We start from the raw sequence: 25,763 nt of genomic DNA, 5'->3' as shown, positions 1-25,763 counted from the left end.
TTTTCTCTCCGTCCTTTCTCTTCCTCGTCGGATTCACCGTCCACTCAGCTCGACGGAGATTCTCCGGCTCCGTCTTCGTCTCCAGCCCAGCAGGCGGCGCGTTAAGGCAACAGACGCTCCAGCCCGCCATCTCACACCGTCGGCCTCGGCGAGCAGAACCGCTGCCTGCCTGCGCCGTCGGCCCCGCATCGGCGCCTGCTCGTCGCCGGTAGCTCTACCAAATACTCCTCACTCTAAAGCTAAGTCTCCTTCCCCCTTTTCCTTAAACTTATTTCCTTGCTTTGCGAAATTGTTTTAGAACTATTTGGTAACTGGGAATTTGATTATGTTGTTCTAATGTTGTGATCTTGAGAAAGAGTTTGGCTACTGGAAAGAGTCCTTAATTTTGGCCACTCTGCCATTATTCTTAGCTCCAAACCAAATTGTGAATTTTCTTGCTATTGATGCCTTATTGCATAGGAAGTCTACTGTGGTGATTCTATTCTCTGAAATGAGCCTTTAGAAATTTCTATGGAAATTTCTAAGTTCTGGTTCTATCATGGTTGTTGCTCTACATGATGCAAAGGTTATGGGGTGTTGAGGTTGTTACCTCACTTTGATGAATCCTCTCGGATGGGACCGATGTCCTGCCTCAGAACCTCCTCCTTGCTCCTCCCCCCTTACTTGCTGTATTCCTTGACTTTATGTGAGTTTGGGGTGTCGATTTTGTGGGGAGGAGAAGGGAGATGAGGCTGCTTATATAGTGCTCTATCCTTGGTTGTTTGTGCTTGAGACTTGGAGACAAAGACTCCTATTTTGGGGCTGCCAGCTCTACCTCTTTTGAGCTTGATGTTTATGTTATTCTTACTACTTTGGTGTAAAGTCTCATGGAATGGATCTTTGGTCCAATATCTTTCTCTATCTTTGAGGGAGAATCTGATCTTCTTGCTTATCTTGGCTGGTGCAGTAAGAAGAGCTCACTGTGGATATTTGTTTTATTTCCTCTTTGGTGAAAAATGGATTAGAGACAACTTGGCTGATCTCTTAGCCAACTAAGCTGATCTCTTAGCCTTAGTTGGCAGCTCTATGGCTGTCCCAATCAGCCTACTCCTCTAGCTCTCTTACTTAGCTTGCCTCTCTTTCTCCTTTACTTATGTGTTCTTTTTCTAACCCCTATTCTTGTGCTAAGTTGGCAGGTACATGGCTGGAACTTTGGAGTCTTATGGGCTGAAAATCGAGAAGGATGGGGAAGAAGAAGAAGAGAGAATCTTATCCCCACTATGCCTGCATTCTCATTCTTACTTCTAGCTTGGAGCCAAAGTCTTAGGTCTTGAGACCATTTGGATAGTAGTAGCTGTCACTATTCATTCTTGTACCAAATAAAGATGTATGTACTTAAATAGTTTATTCTCAATTACATCCCATGCATTTCTATTTCTCCAAGCATTTTCACATTTCTCTAATAAAAGTATTTTCTCCACTTTTATTCTTGAAACTCAATTTCCTTGCATTTTATTTCCTCCAACGAGAATACTTAAATTACTCCAAAGTCGAAATACAACGAGGAATGTACGATTACACATCTTCAAAATGAAATTAATTAAGCTACTAAATTCGATTTATCTCGAAAGAAGGGAACGAAATTCCGGGGCGTCACAATATTTAAATTTATGTCCAAAAATTAACTACTAAATATTCAATATTAAGGCCAAAACTCGTCTTTTATATATGTATAGACATATTATATTCATTATCTAAATATATAAAATTAAGTGTCGAAATATAAAAGAAAAAAATACAATCTGATGATTTGCATGTAGAATTTTCATTATATTACATTCGAGAATCAATGATGTTAGGTGCAAACCTATCCCACATCGGATGAATGAGGGAAGTTGGATTAGTATATAAGTGCTATTCATCCCTAATTAGTTTGAGGCCTTTTGGGAATGACCCAAAAACAAATCCGTGCGGGCTTGACCCAAAGCGGACAATATCAGACTAATGTTGCAGTCGACGATCCTAACAAGTGGTATCAGAGCCTAGAGTTTAAGAGACAGATATCACGATGGGGATCGATGGGAAGATTGTTGTAGAGAAGTTCGACGGGTCTGATTTCGGATTTTGGAAAATGCAGATTGAGGATTACTTGTACGGTAAAGATCTGAGGAAACCTTTAAAAGCCAAACCCGAAAAGATGGAACCGGAGGAGTGGGAGCTGCTGGACAGAAAAGCGATGAGCGCGATTAGGTTATCGTTGTCCAAGGAGGTGGCTTATCGCACGACTGCAGCAAAGTCGACGAAGGAAATGATGAAGATCTTGGAGGATATGTATCAGAAACCATCAACGGCAAATAAGGTACATCTGATTAGATGATTGTTTAATTTTAGAATGCAAGAGGGAAAGGAGGTGCAACAACATCTCAACGAGTTCAACATGATTACTTCGCAACTGAACTCTGTTGATATTAAATTCGCTGATGAAATTCGTAACCTAATTTTGCTATCGTCCCTGCCTGAGAGTTGGGCTGGCACAGTGATAGCAGTTACTGCTGCAGAGACAAACTTGACAGTTGACAGAGTAAGAGATGTGATGATTGGTGAGGAAGTTCGCCGGAAAGAATCAGGATCTTCTACTTCTGGTTCAATATTGAGTACAGAACAGAGAGGCAGATCGAAGGGAAGGCAAAATCATGGAAGATCAAACTCCAGAGGAAGGAGCCAATCCAGGAAGGATTTGGATCGAGTTAAATGCTGAAATTGTGATGAGTTTGGGCACTTTAGAAATCAGTGTGAGGCACCGAAGAAATATAAGAATAAGGATCAGAAAGAGAAGAATATAGCAAACGCTACCAAGTCAGATGATGATGGCGAGACGTTGGTCCTAAGTGTGAGTAGTCCGATGGAATCGTGGGTATTGGATTCTGGAGCGTCGTTCCATTCATGCAGCAATGTGGAGGTAATGGAAAACTACGTTTTTAGTGATTTAGGGAAAGTATATCTAGCTGATGACGAGCCCTTAGATATCGTGGGAAAGAGAAACGTGAAGGTAGTGACATCCAATGGATCTGTAATAAAACTGAATGGAGTCAGACACATTCCTGGATTACAGAGAAACTTGATTTCGAATGGGCAGCTTGATGCAGAAGGGTACACGGTAACATTTGGCTGCAGCAATTGGAAGATTACCAAGGGAGCTATGATAGTAGCTCGAGGTAAGAAGGAGGGTATGTTGTATACCACAACTAACTCCAAAGATGGCATTGATCTTGCAAGTGAAGCAAGTAATGCAGATTTGTGGCATTGTCGTCTTGGCCACATGAGCGAGAAAGGGATGAAGAAAATGTGCTCAAAAGGTTTACTGCCGGGCCTGAAAACAGTTGAAGTTGGCCTATGCGAGGATTGCGTGTTTGGGAAACAGAAAAGGGTGAGTTTCTCAAGAGGAGGCAGAAAATTGAAGAGAGAGAAGTTGGAGTTGGTCCATAGTGATCTATGGGGACCAGCACCTGTGAAGTCCCTGGGAGGCTATGAATATTATATGACATTCATCGACGACTCCACTTGAAACGTATGGGTTTATTTTCTGAAGAGTGAATCTGATGCGTTTGATACTTTCAGGAAGTGGAAAGCCCTTGTTGAAACTGAAACCGGGCTGAAGGTGAAGTGTCTAAGATTCGATAATGGAGGAGAATATGAACTTGCAGAGTTCAAGGAGTTTTCCGCAGAGAATGGAATTTGCATGGAGAAGACTGTGAAAGGAACTCCACAACAGAATGGAATCGCGGAGCGCATGAACAGAACGTTGAATGAGCGAGCAAGATGCATGAGGTTGGAAAGTGGATTGCCAAAGAATTTTTGGCCAGATGCAGTCAACACAGCTGCGTTCCTAATCAACAGAGGTCCATCAGTTCCGTTGGAGTTTCGGACAGGAAAAGAGGTGAATCTATCTTACCTACGTATCTTTGGTTGTGTTGCTTATGCTCATGTTAGTTCTGTTGAGAGAAGTAAGTTGGATGCCAAATCTATTAAGTGTACGTTCATTGGTTATGGAGACGATGAGTTCAGTTATAGACTCTGGGATGAGCAGAACCGTAAGGTTATTCACAGTAGAGATGTCGTTTTCAATGAACAGGTATTATACAAGGATAGATTGGAGGCGTCGAGTTCCAGCAATTCTGAGCCCCAAGTAGTCAAGTTAGACATCTCAAACTCGAGTGAGAGCAAGGAGAGTCAGAATGCTGAAGAGGTGCTTGAAGAAGAACCAAGCACTCCACCACCGATGATTCCGCTGCCTAAACAGACTAGAGAGCGACGTGCACCTGATAGGTACTCGCCCTCTAATTTCTATTTATTACTTACTAATGGTGGTGAACCTGAGTGTTATGCAGAGGCAGGAGATGGCCCTGATAAACGAAGGTGGAAAATTGCCATGGATGACGAGTTTGCCTCTCTTCTCCTGAATGGCACATGGGAGCTTGTGGAACTTCCATAAGGGAAAAAGGCATTGCATTGCAAGTGGGTTTATCGAATCAAAGGTGAAACTGATGGTAGCAAACGTTACAAGGCTAGGCTGGTTGTCAAGGGATTTGAGCAACGATATGGTATTGATTATACAGATGTTTTCACTCCTGTTGTGAAACTGACTACTATTCGTTTAGTGTTGAGTATGGTAGTTGCAGAAAATCTATTGTTACATCAGATGGATGTAAAGACGACATTCCTTCATGGTGATTTGGAGGATGAGTTGTACATGACACAGCATGAGGGATTCGTAGTAAAAGGAAAGGAAAATCTTATGTGCAAGTTGAAGAAGATCTTGTATGGTTTTAAGCAAGCTCCAAAGCAGTGGTACAAGAAGTTTGATGGGTTCATGATGGAGATCGGCTATAAAAGATGCTACGCTGACCATTGTTGTTACTATAAGAGGTTTGATAAGAGCTATCTTATTATGTTATTATATGTTGATGATATGTTGATCGCAGGAGGTGATCAAAAGGAGATGGATAAGTTGAAAAGACAATTGTCTGAACGATTCTCCATGAAAGATCTTGGAGAGGCTAATCAAATTTTGGGCATGAGAATCGAGCGTGACAAGGAGGATAGAAGAAGGGAGTCAATAGCTGAGGGCTACAAAGTCTATCTATACCTCGCTGGGCCCACTTCAACACCTATAAATAAAGGAGCATGCAACACACAAAGGAGGATATGATTTTTCGCTCTTAGCTCACACACAACACACACACTTGGGAAATGGGAGTTCTGGGGTAGTTTAGGGTTTTAAGGGTCTCATCTTCAGAGGAAGTCCGTCGTAACACCGTCTGCGTGAGGGCGAAGATACAATCTATTTACTTTCGGTTCTTTTGCACTTTATTTCATTCGAACTTCACTTTTGGAAGTCGATTTGGTTGTTGCTTTTACTGATTATCTATGCATTCCTTTAGTTTCTGTTATATTTGTGTTATCTCGTGTTGATCTATGTTGATCTTGTTGTTTGAAGTTTTATTTCGGCAAGTTGCATGTTAATCTCTGTTTTTGTCACTTTGGTGCTTGATCTGGGAAATTTGGCGGTAGATCTGTTGTGTTGTTGTTGATCGGAGGTTGTTGGTGATTTTGTAGTTATGGAATGTTTTTGGTCGGAGTTTGTGTCGGATGCTTGGATCTGGAGTGGATTTAGCATCCGACGTTGGATCTGAACAGGGGAAGTCGAGTTGTGCATGGATTTTGAGTTTTCTGTTTACTTTCTGTTTTACTTCGTCTAGTAGCCGTAGATCTGCTTAGTTCGTAATTGTTTTTTTTCGTTAAATTGCTTAAATCCAGTCTGCTCGATTTCCGATTACGCTCATACCTGTTTCTTCTGTGTTTTTATGCAAATTGGTTGGAGAAGATGATGCCGCTGTTAGTTAGTACCTTAGTTAGTTGTTTTTCCAACTTTTCGTCCGTACTCTGCTTTTTCAGTCATGGTCCCCACCTTCAGTTTATTTCCCAGGTCTAGGTAATTTAGAATAGTTTCTTAGATCTAGTGATTGTCTCGATTTCAGTTTACATGCATGATTTCTGTTCTGCCTAGATCTAGCTGTTAGCGTAGTAGATTTCAATTCCAAGTTTAGTCTAATTTCCTCAACCCAAAAAAAATGCGTGGCAGCAGCCAACCCAAAAATAATTTCCAAATCCTTGAGCATGTTCATTACGCATCCATCTCTGTGGGATCGATCCCTACTTCCCTGTGCTAAGTTTTAGTATAAGTGGTTGAGGGTTTTTGAAGAAGTATTATGTGTGTCCGACGACCGAGATTTTCCAACGACCAGTGAGCTCCTAGACCTTGTGATCTAGTGGATTTGCTGGACCTAGGAATCTTGTTATTCTTTTCTGTGCACACAGTCTGAACAACCGATCTTCAAATGGTGCTGTTGCCGGGGATGGATGGCGTTTATTGTTATTGCGTTTGAAGATTTGGTGTAAATAGTTTAATTTCTGTTATTTTGTTTTTCTTGACAATTTATGAACACGGGCTTCCATTCTGGAAGTTGGGCTAGTTCATCTGGGTCAAGGAGCGGCCGATACAAGTGGCAAGTCAAAGAGTCTATGTCCACTATCACCACCAGATCAGGTTTAAGGACGGTGGACCCATTTCCGTTCGAATCAGAAAGTGAGAAGGAGTGGAATTCGTCAGGAGAAGAAGACCCGAAGTCGTCAACAGAAACAGAGCATTCCGAGACTGAGGAGGAGGAAGACCCAAATATGGCTCATTTAGTAGATCCCGATCCGGAGATAGGGTCACTCACCGCACATCTCGACGGTGAACCCGCCCATGCTATAGTCTCAAACCCGCGTTGGAGGTCTATTGATATCAAGACAAATGTGCTCGGAGTTTTGCCCACATTCTCTGGACGAAGGAACGAATGTCCTTACGAATTCTTGAACGAGTTTAGTAAGCTGTGTAGCATTCAAAAGCGCCCCAACGAGGCGACTGAGGAGGACTACCGTTTGCGTGCAGTCCCATTTGCCCTCAAGGGGGAGGCTAATACTTGGATGCTGAGGCTTCCACCAGACTCGATTAACACATGGAAAGATTTCAAGCTGGAGTTTTTGGATTATCTTTTCCCTTCCAACAAGACGAATGCCTTGAAGAAGGAGACTGTTGGATGCTTGTCCGAACCACAGGATGATTGAAGCGGAGACTTACTATCTGTTTTACGAAGGAGCAAACCCTGAGTCAAAGGACTTGATGAATTCCTCGAGCGGGGGAAATTTAACCAAGAATAAAGCAAGTGAAGCCAGAGAGACTTTGGGAAGGCTGATTGAGGCGAAGAAGGCCTATGATAACCCGCGAAGCATATTGAGGAGGGGGTCAGCCAATGCAGTAACGGAACAAGATGACAAGAAGGTGGAAGACAGGATAAATAAATTGGAGAAAGCACTGCTGAATGCAATTGAGAAATGCAACCCTCATGCTCTAGCAGAAAATGAGAAACCCCCTGGTCCAGAAGAAAGGCAACTTCAGCCTTATTACAGTCAGCCCTGTGAAGGGGAATGCCAAGCTCCAGCAAATTCGATGGGGAGCTGGAATCCGGATGGAAGTTGGAACCAAGGAAGACAAAGGGATACCCCATGGAGGACTCACCCCAATTTTAGATGGACTGACAACGATCAAAGTCAACCACCTCCACTGCAGATCACGAATTATGCACACCCTCCGGAGAGGCAGTCCAACTGGTCAGGGAAAAGTCAAGAGGGGCAATTGCAACTGGAATACAGGAATCAAGACCATACTAATTGGGGAAACAGGAATCAGAACAACCCAGGGAGCTCTTATGTGCCACCTCACCAGAGAAATAACCAGGGGAACTATCAGAATTTCCAACCGAATCATCAAGGAAATCAAGGAAATCAAGGGACTAGCAACCAGTACAATAACCATCAAGGAAATCAAGGGAACTATCGGCAGAACCAAAGTCAAGGATCAAATTTTAATCAATTCAACTCCAGGCCACAAAGGAGTTTGGATGACATGGTCCACGACCTAGTGAATTCACAGCAGTTCATGCAGAACAACTTGCATTACAACAATGACGTGGTGCACAAATTGCAAGACGCTCAGACAGAACATAAAGCCGCCATGGATATGATGGCGAAGCAACTGTCCCAGATCGCAGTTTCCCTGAATGAGATGCGGGGAAATGAAGGGAAACTTCCTGCCACGGTCAAACCACCGGACCGAGCAAACATTAGTCAAATCACCTTGAGATCCGGGCGGGGCTATGAAGGACCGACCTTGGAGATTGACGAGGAGGTACCCATACAGGCTAGTGAAGGGAAAGAAGGTCAAGTGTTTCAAGGGGATAGCCCTAGACCCAGAGAAGTCCTTGTTCAGGATGACCTCCATAAGGGAGATTTAGGGGGATCTCTGCCTCGACCAAGTGACCCATTTTTCCTAGATCCAGAACCCGAGGTAGTAAGCAAGGAAGGAAGCAGGAAAGTTGGTGAAACCCAAGCTGGGAGTTCCACAAATGCAGTAAAGCGAGCAAAACCATTTCCATACCGGGGGGAAGCGAAGAAAAAGAAGGATGATACAGAGGATCTCATGGAGATTTTTAGCAAGCTGGAAATCAACCTGTCATTCTTGCAAGCCCTGAAAATGCCTGCCTTAAGCAAGTTCATCAAGGAATTCATTGTAGGGAAGACCAAACCAGACGGGAAGATTGTGATCGGGGAGAATGTGTCTGCTGTGATACAAAAGAGAAGGATGCCCTCGAAATGCACAGACCCAGGTATGTTCACATTACCCATCTCTCTAGGGGACATCAAGGTCAAGCATGCTATGTGTGATTTAGGGGCGTCGATCAATGTTTTACCGCTTTCGATCTACAAGATATTGACAGGAGTTAGGATGGTTGCTACCAAAGTGGTAATCAAGTTAGCAGATAGAACTTGCATTTGTCCTGAAGGTGTGTTGGAAAATGTCATAGTTAAAGTGCATGATTTTCTATATCGTGCTGATTTCTATGTGATCAAGATGAATGATAATGAGTCTGCTGAGTCTAGTGGCGTACTTTTAGGTAGACCATTTTTGCGTACTGCTAAGACCATTATCGATGTCTTCGATGGAACAATTTGTTTAGATTATAATGGGGAAAAATATACATTTAGCATAGATGAGGGGATGAAAAGGCCATTAGATGTTGAGAATCTGTATGCTATTGATGTTATTAACCTCCTGGTCCAAGAATATCTTGAGACGGAATTGATACAGGAACAAATTGACAACTCGGAGTTGAGTCATTTAATTGACAGAGAAGTTGTAGGGTGGTGTGCAGCAATGAACACAACGGAGTTAACAGATGAGGAACTCACAGAGGCCATCATGGAGTTTTGCAAAAATCCTGAGTCAGCTAGATCAAGGGGATCAGCTCACGTGGCTAGTCTGGAGAATTCTCCTGGGTCTGGGAAGGAGGCATTACCGGATATTGCAGGAAAAAATCCCTTGCCCCAGGAGACGAATGCAACAAAGAAGGAACTGAAGACACTTCCACCAGGTCTCAAGTATGCTTACTTGGAAGAAAATGAGGCATTCCCAGTAATAGTCAACAGCGGCCTGACCAAGGAGCAGGAGGAGGAATTGTTGGAAGTAATCAGGCGAAACAAGAAAGCAATAGGGTGGACTCTCTCGGATTTAGTGGGAATCAGCCCTGATCTCTGTATGCACCACATCCGTCTAGAAGAAGGTGCAAAGGCTCACCGAGATGCACAACGGAAACTGAATCCGAACATGCGAGAAGAAGTTTTGAAAGAGGTGTTGAAATTGCTCTCTCTAGGGATCATCTACTCCATTCCAGACAGCGAGTGGGTCAGTCCTGTCCATATGGTGCCTAAAAAGTTTGGAATACAGGTTGTCAAGAATGAAAAGAACGAATTGGTACCCACTAGGCTGGTAACGGGGTGGAGGATGTGCATCGACTACAGGAAGTTGAACGAGGCCACAAAAAAAGATCATTTCCCCCTACCTTTCATTGATCAGATGTTAGAAAGATTGGCTGGCAAACAGTATTTTTGTTTCCTTGATGGATACAGTGACTACTTCCAGATCTACGTTAACCCAGAGGACCAAGGGAAAACCACGTTCACGTGCCCCTTTGGTACGTATGCATACCGAAGAATGTCGTTTGGGTTGTGTAATGCACCAGGGACATTCCAGCGGTGTATGATGAGTATTTTATCGGATCTGCTGGAAGTATGCATTGAGATATTCATGGACGATTTTACTGTATACAGAAACTCGTTCGATACTTGTTTGGCCAGCCTTGATCTAGTGCTGAAGAGATGCCAAGAGAAGCATTTAGTGTTGAATTTCAAAAAATGCCACTTCATGGTGACGGAAGGCATTGTCCTGGGTCACGTGGTTTCTGAGAGAGGAATACAGGTAGACAAAGCAAAGGTAGATGTGATATCAAAGTTACCATACCCCACGAACCAAAAAGGGGTCAGAGGCTTCCTAGGTCACGCAGGTTTTCATAGGAGGTTTATCAAGGATTTCGCGAAAATCGCGCAACCGCTCACTTATTTGTTGCACAACGAGGTGGAATTCGTCTTTGACGAAGGGTGCAAGAAGGCATTTTAGTTGCTCAAAGACAGACTCGTGTCAGCACCAAAGACTATGTTCTAGTTTACAATGCAGCCGAGCTCTGTCCTTTAGGATATACAGATTCAGATTTTCAAGCTGATGTAGTTTCGAGAAAATCAACTTCCGGATATGTGTTTACCTTAGGAGGTGGAGCTGTAATTTGGAAGAGTGTAAAGCAGAAATGCATTGCAGACTCTACCATGGAAGCTGAGTATGTGGCCGCTTCGGAGGCTGCAAAAGAGGCTGTATGGCTTAAGAACTTCCTTCCGGACTTAGGTGTGGTTGCGAATATGCCCAAGAGCATCACCATTTATTTTGATAATTCTGGTGCTGTGGCAAATTCGAGGGAACCACGGGCTCATAAGGCGAACAAGCACATAGAGAGGAAGTATCATATCATTCGAGATATAGTGCAGAGAGGAGACATACAAGTGGTCAAGATTGAGTCAGAAAACAACCTGGCAGATCCTTTCACGAAGGCATTAGCGGTAAAGCCGTATGAAAGCCATGTTGAAGGAATGGGAGTTCGACTAATTCAAGACCTAAATCCGCTTTCAGTATAAGTGGGAGAATTAGATGTTAGCACATTTGTTTGTATACTCGAAAGTGTTTTGAGTATAAGTGGGAGATTGTTAGAGTTTGTATACTAGAAATCACGTTTCGAGTGATTGAATACTGTAAAACTCTTATTTTATTTTCTAATAAATAAAACAGATTGTTTTTGTCATAATGTTGTTATGTTTTACATTTAATGGATGTTAATGCATGTTTAAATGTATAAGTTAACTTCACAAAGTCTAAGTCTTTGTTTTAGTAGACCGGTTGTGAGCGTCGTCGTCCACTTTAAGGTAACACGGTCAGTTCTAAACAAAGAAAAAGATGAATTTCACAACCTAGTTGGAATTTGACTATCCATCGAGAAAGGTTGCAATGTCAGTCCGCATATTTCTAAGCCTTACTGAAATAAGATGACATTGGTGTGGTATAGCACTGAACGGATCTAACAGCAAGACTTGCTCTTGGGCTATCTACTGAAAGGCGAGGTCTTGATAAATATTTATTTCTTAATCAATGTAGGTTAGCATTGAGCATACGGTATTGATTATGCACTACTTTGACTTATCAAATGGTGCGGGTTTTTCGTAACCCAATTATCCTGATATATTGGGTAGTGGTGATCAATATCTAGCGGTGCTAGGATTGCTATTATATTGAATCATGCACGAGCTGAGTCTCGTTTGATAATGTCCTCAAGAGGAGCGCGAAACAAGGTTTTATTATTCGGAACCTAGCTAGTTGGAGTTTGATTACTCTATGAATAATAAATAAGCGTTTCATGCTAAGTCCACTCTTGGAATTAATAAGAAGTTAATTAATTAAGTCAATAGCAGACATTAATTAATTAATGGACATTTTAATCTTAAGCACGGAAAATAAAAGTTAAACGGAAACCCGGATTACTTGTAATTTCGGATTTGGATGGGGAGAGTTCAATATTACTTCTGTAGTGGCTGCTCGTAATATTCCAATTATAACTTATATTAAATTGTGGGTTCAATTTAATTAGTAAAAAGTAAATTGGATGAGCCCATATCCAAACCCTTCCATAGATCCCTGTCTGGGCCCAAAAGGAACTTAATATAAATAGGAGAATAAAGGAGACAGAAATAACACAATTTTCATTATTGTAATTTTCGAAAATTCCCTTCCCCAGCTGAGGAGATTTTCGAATTCCTCTCCTATTCCCAAAAGGATTTCTTCTGTCTTCTTTATTTAAGTCCTAGTATTCTAGTAAGATCATCCCACACTGATATTGGGATACAGTTCGGGAAGCAGAGAGAATATTTGTGGTCTAGTACTCAAAGCATCACGTGGAGAAGAAGCTAGCCATCTTCAATTCTTTGGAGAATTAATTAGGTATTTTTCTGCTTCGTAGAAAAGCATGTTTTAGGTTTCAATATTCTTAAAGCATGATTAATTCAAGTTATGAGCATGATACATGTGATAATTATGCGAATAGGTTTTGTCTAAATAATCTGCTAAATTGATCTGATTATTATGTGATTGATTTATGTGAGCGCTTCCGCTGCCAGTTCCAACAGGAAACCCCAGTTGTGGTAGAAGTTGCGGAGGGGGAAACCCCTGTTCAAGAATCGATGGCTGAGGGGGAAACCCCTATGGAAACTGAGGATGAAACCCTTACGGATTTTAGGGGTGCGACCCCTGAACCCATGGAAGAGGGGGCAACCCCAAGTGATGTCAGGGGGGAAACCCCCGTTTATATTGAGGGGGCAACCCCGATGGTGGATGATGTGGGGGAAACCCCGAAAAAATTTGTGGAAGAAACAGATCTATATGTTACTGAAGTACCGGAGCCCGTTGAGGAAGGGCTGAATTTGATCGTGGACCTGGTGGATGACCAGGAAGAGGATGAACCCTAAGTGGATAAGAGGACATAAAGGAGACGAGCCAGGAGAAGTCTGCTCGACGAAGTTGATGACTTAGTTCCAGATGCTGAGGAGGCAGAGGAACGTCGTCTAGTCAAGGAGAGAGCGAGAAAAGGAAAGGCAGCGGCGACCACGTCTACACGGTCAAGGAAAGCTCCCTCCGTCCAGGAGGTTGAGGAGACCCTTTCCCCAGTGACCGAAGATCCCTCTGCCGAGGAACAAGACAAGCCTACTCATGAGTCCGACTCTGAACTTGGGGAATCTGAAGAGGAATTTGTCCCTGGACGACCAGAGATTTGGCTGACTAAGGAACTGCTAGAGTCGATGAGGCAGTTCGACGATCAGAAATGGGCCATAGTTTACAAGGAACGATGCAGTGCATGAAAAATGGCTAAGTCTGGGAAGCAGTACAGCTCCAAAGAACTTCGGATGATCGCATGCGATGAAGATTTCTGCGCATGTATCTATTCAATAAGGTTCGAGTGGTTGCTAAAGCACAGCCAGGAGAAAGTACCGGTGGACCTAGCACGGGAGTTTTTCTCCACATTCCGACTGAAGAACACCTCTGACCTTGATGCGGACTCCATAACTTTCAGGCTCTTTAATGAGGAACACGAGATGAGCATTCGGGAATGGTCCTTGAGGATGGGGCTGTTCACCAAGGCTGAGGATGATGAAGGAATATGGAACGAGAGGATGATCGGTGTGCCAAAGAATACGCCGGGATTCAGAGTACAAGCAGCATGGGAACTAATCATTCACTCCAAGGCAGGGACATTCAAGTCAAGCTACTCCAAGGCTTCTCACATCGAGGACAGAATCCTCCGTTTTGCTCAGACATTTATTAGCTACAACTTAATGGGAACTGCTAATTCAGCTCTTACAACTACCGACCTTTACTTCACTTGGTGCATGGAAAAGGGCGTTAAGGTACATCTGGGTTATTGGCTGGCTCAAGCATGTCATCAAATGACCAGCAACCCTGCTCGACATATGTATACCTGCCACCTCCTAGGCGCCTACCTCCAGCGGAACGTTGAAATGAAGATAGCCAAAGCCGCACCTTTAGTCGTAATGTGCAAACCCCCTGAGGTTTTCAGTGTTGAATACTTTATCAATAAGGGGTTGCTTCAAGCGCACGAAAAACAGACCTTCTTCTACACGGTAGGAGAAAAGGTGAAGGCGGAGACAGAGGAGGTTGCAGAGGCCATGCCGAGTGAAGAAGTTGAAGAGCTGCGGAAGAATGTTCAGGATGTGAGAAAAGAGATGCAGGTAATGCGGAAGGAAATGGTGAAGGAACTTGGGGGGATAAGAAAAGAATTGAACGGGAGCCGAGAAGAGGTGAAGACCCTGAGGGGCAATATTGCAGATTTGGCGTTGAAATCTGCCAAACAGAACGAGCGCATGACGGAGGCGGTGGACCTTGTAATGAAGATGATGAAATGGTTGCAGAAGACACTCCCCTTGACCCAGTCGAAGGTAACTCCTGGTCCAGCAGTGAAGTCAAGCAACCCGTCCAGAGCAGCCCCTCCGTCCAGCGACCACCACAACCGCTCAAGTAGATGGTCTCCCCACCCGTCCCCAAGCAAGTGTCAATCCCAACAAAATCAAAGTCTCTGATGGAGAAGCCAGTATCCGACCAGCCAGTACAGGAAGAAGTGGAGCCGGAGCAGCCGGCGAAAAAGAAAGTAAAGATGACACGACCCGGAATCCCACCCCAGTCTGGCTCTCGAGGGAGCCAGCCCCAGAAGTGAATCACCCCCATGACCAAGTAACTTTTAATTTTTGCTTTCAGTTATCTGTCTTTGTATTTGTTGTCCATTTGTTAAATGCTATCTGTTTTGTTGTGTCTTCTCCCACTTAGCCCAATGCTTGGTCTAAGTGTGAGAAGTTTATATTTTCTGTTTTGTTGAGTCTTCTCCCACTTAGCCCGTTGTTCGGTCTAAGTGTGAGAAGTTTTTAATTTCACAAACTGTTGTTGTGTGTTGCATTGATCTCTCTGTTTCCCCCCTTCACGACGATGGCTTGGGGACAAGCTTGAGTGAAGTGGGAGGGGGAGAGGAGTCAATGCATGTAATCGTCAGCATGATAAGAGTCTTTAGGTCTAGTTTTTTGTTTGTGTCACATGAGCCAGTGAATATAATACGGCATGATCTCCTTGGTAAAAGTAATTGAAAATAGGAGATATTTCAACTTAGAAGCCTTTTTCCTTTAATAAGCCAAGTCAATCTGAATGAAGCAAGAACGATAGAGGATGCCTTTACTTACTTAGTTGTGAAGCCCTACTTTAAGAGTGAGTTATAAGCCTTTAATAACTTTGAGCTAACACATATAAATGGGCCGCCACTGAATGCTTAGGGAGAAGAGTCATGAAGGAGAAAAAATAGGGGAATTGGGTTATGAAGGTATAAGCTGGACGAAGTCCAGGGTAAGGAGTTATAAGCTGGACGAAGTCCAGAGGAAAAAAAAAGAGAAAAAAATAGAAAAAGGAGAAAAGGAAAAAAAATGAAAATAAAAAAGAAGGAGGTATAAGCTGGACGAAGTCCAGGGGGAAGGTGTCTAAGGGCAGGGACAATAATAACCTGACCTAGGAAAAGAGGAGGAAACTCACATAACCCGACGCTTCAGTGGTGTGGCAATAACTTAAGAGAGAATCGATCCTAACATCCCTGGTGAGGAATGAGTGATCGAGTGAATCCAACAATTGGGTAAGTTAGAGGCTATCTTGACGAACTGACAGATTGGCTAGGTAGAGGAAGGGAAAGGGCCTATTTGGAGGAGTGCAGCCTGTTGGATTGACCTTAATCTTGTGGGGACGGTTTTCAAAAAGTTGAAGCTAGCTCATGCATATGTGTTTATGTGTTTTTCTTTAAGTGTTTTAGTTTCAAGTTGTGTCTAGGTCTAGGAGTCTGTCTAGAGTCTAAAGAGTCGGTCAGGGGATAACCTTGCTTTGAAATTCGCCTTATTCTTTTTCTTGTCTTTATACTTGAGGACAAGTATGGTTTAAGTGTGAGCAATTTGATAAGGCTAATTTCATGCATCGGTTATATGGTGAAAACACTATATTTTACTAGGTCTAACACAGTTTTTAAGCCAGGTGTGTGACAGAATCGCTAGATCCAGGAGGAGCTGGAGGAAACGGACTAGCGAAGGAATGAAGGAAAAGTAAGCAGAATTGAAGGAAAAGGAGGCTAGAAGAAGGGAGTCAATAGCTGAGGGCAACAAAGTCTATCTATACCTCGCTGGGCCCACTTCAACGCCTATAAATAAAGGAGCATGCAACACACAAAGGAGGATACGATTTTTCGCTCTTAGCTCACACACAACACACACACTTGGGAAATGGGAGTTCTGGGGTAGTTTAGGGTTTTAAGGGTCTCATCTTCAGAGGAAGTCCGTCGTAACACCGTCCGCGTGAGGGCGAAGATACAATCTATTTACTTTCGGTTCTTTTGCACTTTATTTCGTTCGAACTTCACTTTTGGAAGTCGATTTAGTTGTTGTTGTTACTGATTATCTATGCATTCCTTTAGTTTCTGTTATATTTGTGTTATCTCGTGTTGATCTACGTTGATCCTGTTGTTTGAAGTTTTATTTCGGCAAGTTGCATGTTAATCTCTGTTTTTGTCACTTTGGTGCTTGATCTGGGGAATTTGGCGGTAGATCTGTGGTATTGTTGTTGATCGGAGGTTGTTGGTGATTTTGTAGTTATGGAATGTTTTTGGCCGGAGTTTGTGTCGGATGCTTGGATCCGGAGTGGATTTAGCATCCGAGGTTGGATCTGAACAGGGGAAGTCGAGTTGTGCATGGATTTTGAGTTTTCTGTTTACTTTCTGTTTTACTTCGTCTAGTAGCCGTAGATCTGCTTAGTTCGTAATTGTTTTTTTTTCGTTAAATTGCTTAAATCCAGTCTGCTCGATTTCCGATTACGCTCATACCTGTTTCTTCTGAGTTTTTATGCAAATTGGTTGGAGAAGATGATGTCGCTGTTAGTTAGTACCTTAGTTAGTTGTTTTTCAAACTTTTCGTCCGTACTCTGCTTTTTCAGTCATGGTCCCCACCGTCAGTTTATTTCCCAGGTCTAGGTAATTTAGAATAGTTTTTTGGATCTAGTGATTGCCTCGATTTCAGTTTACATGCATGATTTCTGTTCTGCCTAGATCTAGCTGTTAGCGTAGTAGATTTCAATTCCAAGTTTAGTCTAATTTCCTCAACCCAAAAAAAATGCGTGGCAGCAGCCAACCCAAAAATAATTTTCAAATCCTTGAGCATGTTCATTACGCATCCATCTCTATGGGATCGATCCCTACTTCCCTGTGCTAAGTTTTAGTATAAGTGGTTGAGGGTTTTTGAAGAAGTATTCTGTGTGTCCGACGACCGAGATTTTCCAACGACCAGTGAGCTCCTAGACCTTGTGATCTAGTGGATTTGCTGGACCTAGGAATCTTGTTATTCTTTTCTGTGCACACAGTCTGAACAACCGATCTTCAAGTTGCGACGAAGGCAAGCAAGGAGATGGTGTGGTTGCAGAGTTTCTTAGATGAACTTGGGAAGGAGAACAAAAGTATCATACTCTACAGTGATAGTCAGAGTGCTATTTTCTTGGCAAAGAATCCAGCGTTTCATTCTAGGACAAAGCATGTGGAGTTGAAGTATCATTACATTCAACATCTAGTGGAGATGAAAATCCTGCAACTTGAGAAGATACTTGGAAGTGAGAATCCAGCAGACATGTTTACTAAGGTGGTGACCTTAGAGAAATTGAAGCTATGCATAGCTTCAATTGGCCTTGGAACTTGATGAGAAGGTTAGGCGATGCTAAGCGGATGCAGGGATGAGATCACGAGGATATGGTGGCGTAGGAGTTGTTAGTCTCCAAGTGGGAGATTGTTAATTATGGAGCCAAAAATATCTCCTAACATATTTAGGATTTGTTTCCTAGAAGTATATTTCCTTGTGATAGATTTATTCCATAGAAGATATTTCCTTATGGAATATGTTTCCTAGTTTGACTAGAATTAGGGCTCTCTATTCTACTTATAAATAGAGGTGCCCCCTCATTGTAAAATCATCCTGAAATTATATAGTGAAATACCTGGCTTGGCATCGCCCAGACGTAGATACACATTATATCGAACTGGGTAAACAATTCATTGTGTTCATTCTCCTTTATATTCGTGATTGCCTGTGTTTATTTCCCAACAACTGGTATTAGAGCCAAGGTGGCTTTGGGTTGGGCCCTGTGTGACCAAAGGGTCGGGCCTGGATGACCCATGATCGAGTGGGGCGCTGGATGACTCTAGTTTGAGTCGGGCCCGTAATATCTCAATGTATCGACTATATGTTCCCGATGTGGTCTCGGTTTGAGGGGAGGTTTGTTGGGTGCAAACCTATCCCACATCGGATGAATGAGGGAAGTTGGATTACTATATAAGTGCTATCCATACCTAATTAGTTTGAGGCCTTTTGGGAGTGACCCAAAATCAAATCCGTGAGGGCTTGACCCAAAGCGGACAATATCAGACTAATGTTGCAGTCGACGATACTAACAAATGATGCTATGATTAAAAATTGCTCTAACATTTAAATTTAAGAATGCTATTGTTATATAAATATATATAACTTGACCTCTTTTATCAAAGTGTTTTCAGATTAGCCTTTCTCCCAAAGCGCCAATCTGCATCTCCATTATCATCAGTCATTACAATCGTCTGCGGATTTGGGGTGGAACCCAGTTCTCAATTAAGAGTATCACTTTGATTTTAATTTTGCCTATGAAATTGAAATCAAAATTGGATCTTGGAATTGACCACTCATTCAATCCATCAATTTGTTGTTCTTAGTTTATACAGGAGTGCATACTTGAACCTATACATATATAAAAGCCGAGTTTTGGGGCAAAATGTAAATATTTATGAATCATGCGTACATTTTAAATTTGTATTCTTATACAAAACTGAAATCATACAGAATATGATTTGTAACGGGTCATTTATCATGATTATTAATCATTAGTAATATACAAATGGAGTGGTATTTCATGAGAAGAAGGTTATTTGTGTCCTAAATATGATTATAACGATTTATTAAATTTATTGTCAATTATATTCCTAATATATAAATTTATTGGATTATAAATGTGGTTTGTAACTGTAGTTATGTTTTTTTTCTATTCAGGTTTTAAGTTAGAATTTGAAATAAATCAAGTTTTAAAACCGATGCTTTTTAATCTTATTCAAAGAGCTTTTAAAAGTGTATTAATTTAATTCAAATTTAATTTAAAAAAATTTAAGTTAAAATACATAAATTTTGGTCTATAAATACTGACATCCGTGACCGTGAGAATGCAGTCTCCAGAATTGGAATTTATTTGCAAAAGAAGAAAGAAATGGGAAAGAGAGGTACTTCTCTTTTAAGTTGATGTAAAGACCTCATGGACGGGGAACATGCAGTGGCGAAGCTACTTGGGAGGGGGGGAGGGGGTTGGTCCCCCACCAATTTCACAATTTAGTATACTTGGCGCAGATGGCTGCTTAGTCTACCTTTCCTCCATCAGGTATGGAGTCCAAATCCTATTAGTGTTTGTTTGAGTATACATTTTGTATTTTAGTTTCATACATAATGTTCAGTTTTAGATTTTGTTCAATAAATGTGTAATTAATCATATAATATCACTAAATTTGTTTTTCAAGTTATCCAATATATATCTCAAAAAAATTATTTTTAATGTACTTTATTTATCAGTTAAACAAAATTTCATCATGAAGCAATATTATGAAGACAAAAATTAGCGAAATATAGTACTTATACAGTTATGAATAAATGGAAAAGTGAAATAATTATTTCGCACATATTATCCATCTTTCTCGTAGTCCTTACTTAGGTCGTATCAGCTTTTGGCGACGACGAAACCAAAATTACCTCACAACTGAATGGTAAATTGGCCCCCCCAATATTAAACTTCTAGTTTCGCCACTAGGAACATGCTATCATATTTGCAGAGTCGTACGCCTACCTTAACTCATCGGATCTATGTAAGAGTTGAGAACACAGATTTTAAGCAAAGAATTAAGCTGCGATTTTAACAAATCGGATCATTGGCAGCTAGGGCACCATCATTGGAGAGACGGAGGATAAGGGGCTGGGGCTGTAAATAATGAGTGAGTGGGACTAAAAAAAAGATGTTGATATCAACAACGAGCTCTCATTTGGTAGTTTCTATCCACTTTTTCATTGGCTATCTCTTTTCATTATTGGATTTTCTTCCATAAATATTTTTTGTTCATTATGGAATTCACATTCCTTATATGATCTACAATACAGAATGCTACATCGGTCATAAAAGTGAGATATATATACAATATATTTTAATTTTAATCTTATATAATGATATTATTTCTTATTTTATTTAGTTTATTTACAATATCAAAATAATAAAACGAAAATATTTAAGTCGTGCATAGCGCGAGGGTTAATATTAGTTTGATACTAGTGAACCAAATGGTTGCAACGATGGAATTCAATTAATTCTTACATAATTTTATATTTATTACTCCATATCTAATATAATTAAAATAATAGTTTATTTAATAATTATTTATTACATAGATTTTTATAAGTAAATGAAAATTATAGTTTCATAGTTCTAGCATATTTCCAAACACAATATTCTCATATTTATAAGGAATCATATTTCTTGGAATCATATTCCAAGAATCATAAATCTTAGAAATCATAAAATCATAGTCCTACAAATCATAATGCTAGAAATTATTTTCCCTGATAACTTTATTTTCATGCCGAACAAACATGGCCTAGTATCATCAATCATAATCTAACATATGGACCCTCTCCATGGACGGAGCCAGGAAAGGGAAAAAAAAATTAACCTATAAATAAATATAAAAATTTATTAGGGAGTAATAATAAGAGAAAACATTTGGGTGTTGGGGGAAGACCATTGTTAATGCGGTTGTTTTCAAAAGGAACACAAACATTTTAGGTTTTTTTTTTAATTATTATTTTTTTAAATTTATATTTATATATTTTAATTTGGGTATTGGGTCTCTTATATTTTGTTATGTGTGATGGTGCAAGCGGTGTTTTTCATAAGTGAGGGGAAAGTAAATTTTTATTTTATTAAATGAAGGGGGGTAAATTATCGTGAATATGTTAGGATTAGATTAACATAATGGATATATGTATAGAAATATAATCAAATGCAAACTATAAATATTGTACAAACTTCAAACTATAATTTGGACCATTAAAAAATATTAACAAATGACAAAATAATAGCAACATAAAACGTCAACACGGTGTCAACGGTTGATACTGTGTTGACACTGCGTTGACATTTCTTGTTGCTGTTATTTTGTCGTCCGTTGACATTTTTTAACAGTCTAAATCATAGTTTGGAGTTTGTATAATATTTCCAGTTTGTGTTTTATCACTACCTGTTGTGATTTTTAGGGTGCAATTTTAGTACACAAAACCAGTAATAAATCCCTAAAAATACTACTTTTGCAAGTATACAGACGTGCAATGCAGTATAAAAGGTGTCGAACTCACATGGAGGAGGTTAATTTCTAAAACGATTAAACCTAACATAAAAACATAAAATAGGTTAATTTTGGGTTTTTTTTTTATCAAGAGGCGATTGAAGTACTAAACGAGAAGGCACAAAATGCAAGAGAAACACAATAGAGAAGAAAGACTACTTCTAGCTTGTTTGGGTCACTTGTTCACATGAACCCTAAAGTCTAGTTACTTTCCATTATTTATCGGGATCGTGTTGATTTCACGCTCTCACGCAGCTGATCACTGATCGTGAAATATTACACCTAGGATAAGCTGATCACGTCTCCTAGGCTCTACTCACCAACCCCGCATTCCTACAGTCGCATAGTAAGCTCGAGTTTGGCTTCTAAAAACATTCAACACACAAGTTCCACCCCGGGCTATCCCATGATCAGTTTTAGCCTAGGGTTCCTTATCTATGTTAGTTCCCTACTCCAAGTTAAAGAGACGTTGAGGTTAAGGTCTTTACCGGTTTGCTAGCAAAACCCAATACGGATAGAGATAAAAACATAGATAAGAACCAAAACATGGAAATCTATCAAAACAAAGTCATGAATTCATATTTACAAGCTCCCCTAATAAAGTAGAATGATCCCTAAAATCTAGCTATTTATAGTAGGCAACAATAGAAGAAGATGAGTAAATGCTACCATATTAGGCTTGATTTAAGGTGGAAGGGAGCTTGATCTTCTCTCTCCTTCCAAAAATGGCTCCCAAGCTCTAAATGCTCTTCAAAATTCGTCCCCAGCCGCCAAAGATGCCTTGGAATTTGTGCCCTAGCTATTTAAATAGTTAGGACTCAAAAACAGGCCCAGTAACATTTGCCCGGTCGGGCGATCTGCGACTTAGAAAACGTCCGGTCGCGCGTTTTGCACTGCATTGCACAGTCTTCGTAAAACAACCGTATCTTCTTCTACCGGGCTCCGATTGAGGCGTACGAGGTATCCACACGAAGCTCTTTCAAAGGTGAATGCAATGGTGGACTTGTAGAAGCATTTTAAATTAATCTTGAAGGGCTGATTACTAATCAGATTCAAACCTTTTTTACTTTCTTCTCTCTCTCATAGAGCTTGGTCTTTTGTCCTACAATGTATCAAAATGAGTCCACTTTTCAGCTTAAAAAGTGGAAATTGAGTCCACATCACTACCCTATATGTATATATATACTGGAAATTGAGGTGAGGCATTTGCCCCATTTAAACATATATTAGATCCGTACCTGATCCTCTCTCAATTTCCCCACATGCCATTTGATCTGCATAGATTGTGTCACACAATTAGAATCATTATTGAACAGGATTTTAATCGAAGTAAATATAAGTCATGGACATAAAAAATATGAATTAAATAATCACAAAGAGTTACTCTTAAATCCCTAGAAGTCAACAAATTAGTTACTCATAGACGAGGTAACAAAATCCATAATCAAGTATGAAAAAATTAAAAACATAAAAGCTAAAACCCAAGGATTAAATCTTGAAGTCGTCAATCTTCTCTTCTTGCATTCTCTAATCTCAGTGGGTCCCCGAATTGCGTCTGGACTCCTTGGCATCGAACTCGGGGTGGGAGTGTGTGCTGACTTCATCTCGGCGGTTGCTGGTCGGGAACTCAGGATATCAGCTCACTTGATTTTCGCAACACGCCGCTGGATCTCCATCAACCGCTGGACTTCTCGGCGACAGTTGACTTTGGGTCACCGGACCGTTGAGTTGGTCCAGCTCATTCGGACTTCAATTTCGACCTTTTTTCTGCCATTTCCTATGTCTACTTTGCACATTTTTCACAAAACACGTCAAAATACCAAATACTAGTACAAAGTACAAACATATTTTGCATGAATAATCAAAACTAGCCAAGTCAAGGTCTTAAAAACATTCAAAATCCGTGTTTCAATTGTTGAGATGGATTATTTGATATTCTAACTTATATATCGTATTTATAATTTATTTAGGTTGTAAAGGACATGGCTGGATTGATGAATTTGCCATTTATAATGCTCTAGAATTTCCTTTCACATTGCTCAACATTGATGGCATTTATTGCACAGATAGACCAATTTATTGCACTTCACATTAGTTGATATAAGTTGACTTTAAGAGCTTCTGCAGCAGTGCTCTTCGGAAGAGCAACCGCCATGTCGTAGGCACAACGAGTGCCATGTTCGTCGCTGTGCTGTTGTCAATAGCACGGACGTGCTCGATAGCAAGAGCACCGTCATGCCGAAGAGCAGGCATGCGTGGCGCCTCCTGATTAGGCTCGTTTTTGTTCAGTTAATCTTTATCTTTTTTAAATTCATAAAAAATCAAAAATAATCCAGAAAAAAAAAAAGAAAAACAAATTTCGGATTCCCAAAAATATAGTTGTTTTTCACCATTTTTTTTCAAATTTTTTTGATTTTTTTAAAAAAAATTTATCCCAAAATCATCTATAGGTACCCATATTCATCATCCATTCTTTACATCAAATTATCTCTTATTCATACTTCAAATTTTTTATTATTAATTTAATTATGTAATTTTTTATTTTTAGGATTTTAATCATGTAATCATTAATTTTCAGTAATTTTTAACAGTATTTCAGGTATCTTTAATGCATTTTAATATTGTGGAAATGTTTTTAGTAATTGAAGTATTTAAATTGAATAATAGAATGGTGGGACCCTTGAGTTGCGGAAGAGCATGGATGTGGATGTTGTGCTCTTGTAGCAGGGAATTAAAAATGAATAAAGGTGGGTCCGGGCCCATATCTGTGCTCTTGGCAAGAGCATAGATGTAGATGCTCTAATTTTCAGAATATGAACCACCAGTATTAATTTCACACACTCCACAATATAAATGTTAAATATGAACAACTTATTAGCTTTTAAGTGGACATTAATCGATGTGATTGCATACTACAACTTTTATAGCTAGTTTTTTGCCAGTACGTGGAAAATGATACTACATACCTTATGTGAGCACCACTTTCGTTTGATGCACATTTAGCGTTGTTTGCTTCTATATTTAGTTTGATTATGATATATTAAAAAATGATATTGACATTTTTAATCTTACAAAATTTTTAAAAATCAATTCAATTTGTGATTTATTGAGTTATTTTGAAGTTATTGAGAAGCATAAAAATCAATTCAATTTGTGATTTATTGAGTTATTTTGAAGTTATTGAGAAGCAAACAATTCGAGCTTTGATTTAACCATCAAACTTGACATGTAACATATCATTTCCCTATTATAGAAAGAGAGAGATGTGCTTTATGAAAAAGCAATCCCCTAATGCAAAATCAAGCACACTATATATAAACAATTAGATCTAAAAATAAACGTCCAAGATTTAATTCACCATTTATCATACCTATATCATCTAGTCCACGTTTCATGTCACTGTAAGGGGTAATTTAGGAATTCGTTGGTAATTATAATTGGTTCTCACCAATCTCGGATTTCAAGGCTGAAAAAAACAGGATCCAAAAATCTTTTCCAAAATAACTCTTCTCATTCCCGCGTAATGCGTAAATGTGGATAATTGTTTAATTTTGGACCTGAGTCAGTCACCTACTGCGATGTATCGTTTTACTATTCAGTCTACAATGCGTAAGACTTATTTTATTATTTTATTTTTGTAATTTTATAAAAAGTATCAATAATGGTTCACCGTCTACCGTCGTGATGACTCGAACCCTCGACCTATTAATTGGAGGGGAAGCGTCTTACCAACTGAATCGAGCTTCGTTGTCTCTACAATGCGGAAGACTTAGGTTTGTTTGCTTAGGTAGGTTTTCATAACACATGTCAATAAGTAAAACATGATGTGATAAAATTACTATTCTCACATCCGGTGAAAATTGGATACATAGTTTCTTGTATACATCAGTTAGAATCGTGCAAGTACTTGAGACATGTTTTTCAGTATGGATGAATTTCAATAAAATGATGTATCCGTCCCATTAAATATTCAACATTTGCTTTTCAGCGTCATATTTTATGTAGTGTTGTTTCGTGAGTTAAGTAGAGAAACAATAAACTAAAAGAGAAAAAGTAGTGATAATATTATTTCCATTTTAGGAAACGTTTCATTTTTAGTGGGACAACTCAAAAAATGAAAACTTTTCATTTTAATGCGACGTGGGGATGTACATTTTC

At 40.1% G+C, this 25,763-nt stretch overlaps 1 pseudogene; it reads left to right on the top strand.

Moving 5' to 3' along the window:
- Window positions 1-4,645: 4,645 nt before the first annotated feature.
- Window positions 4,646-17,844, top strand: LOC148933454 (uncharacterized; annotated as a pseudogene).
- Window positions 17,845-25,763: the final 7,919 nt, after the last annotated feature.

This window comes from Salvia hispanica, chromosome 1 (genome assembly GCF_029641045.1).
Source record: "Salvia hispanica isolate PSC_SH4W2 chromosome 1, Shi_PSC_v1, whole genome shotgun sequence".
NCBI lineage: Eukaryota > Viridiplantae > Streptophyta > Magnoliopsida > Lamiales > Lamiaceae > Salvia > Salvia hispanica.
Note: the sequence above shows the minus strand (reverse complement) of the source record. Positions and strands in the feature narration are given on the sequence as shown.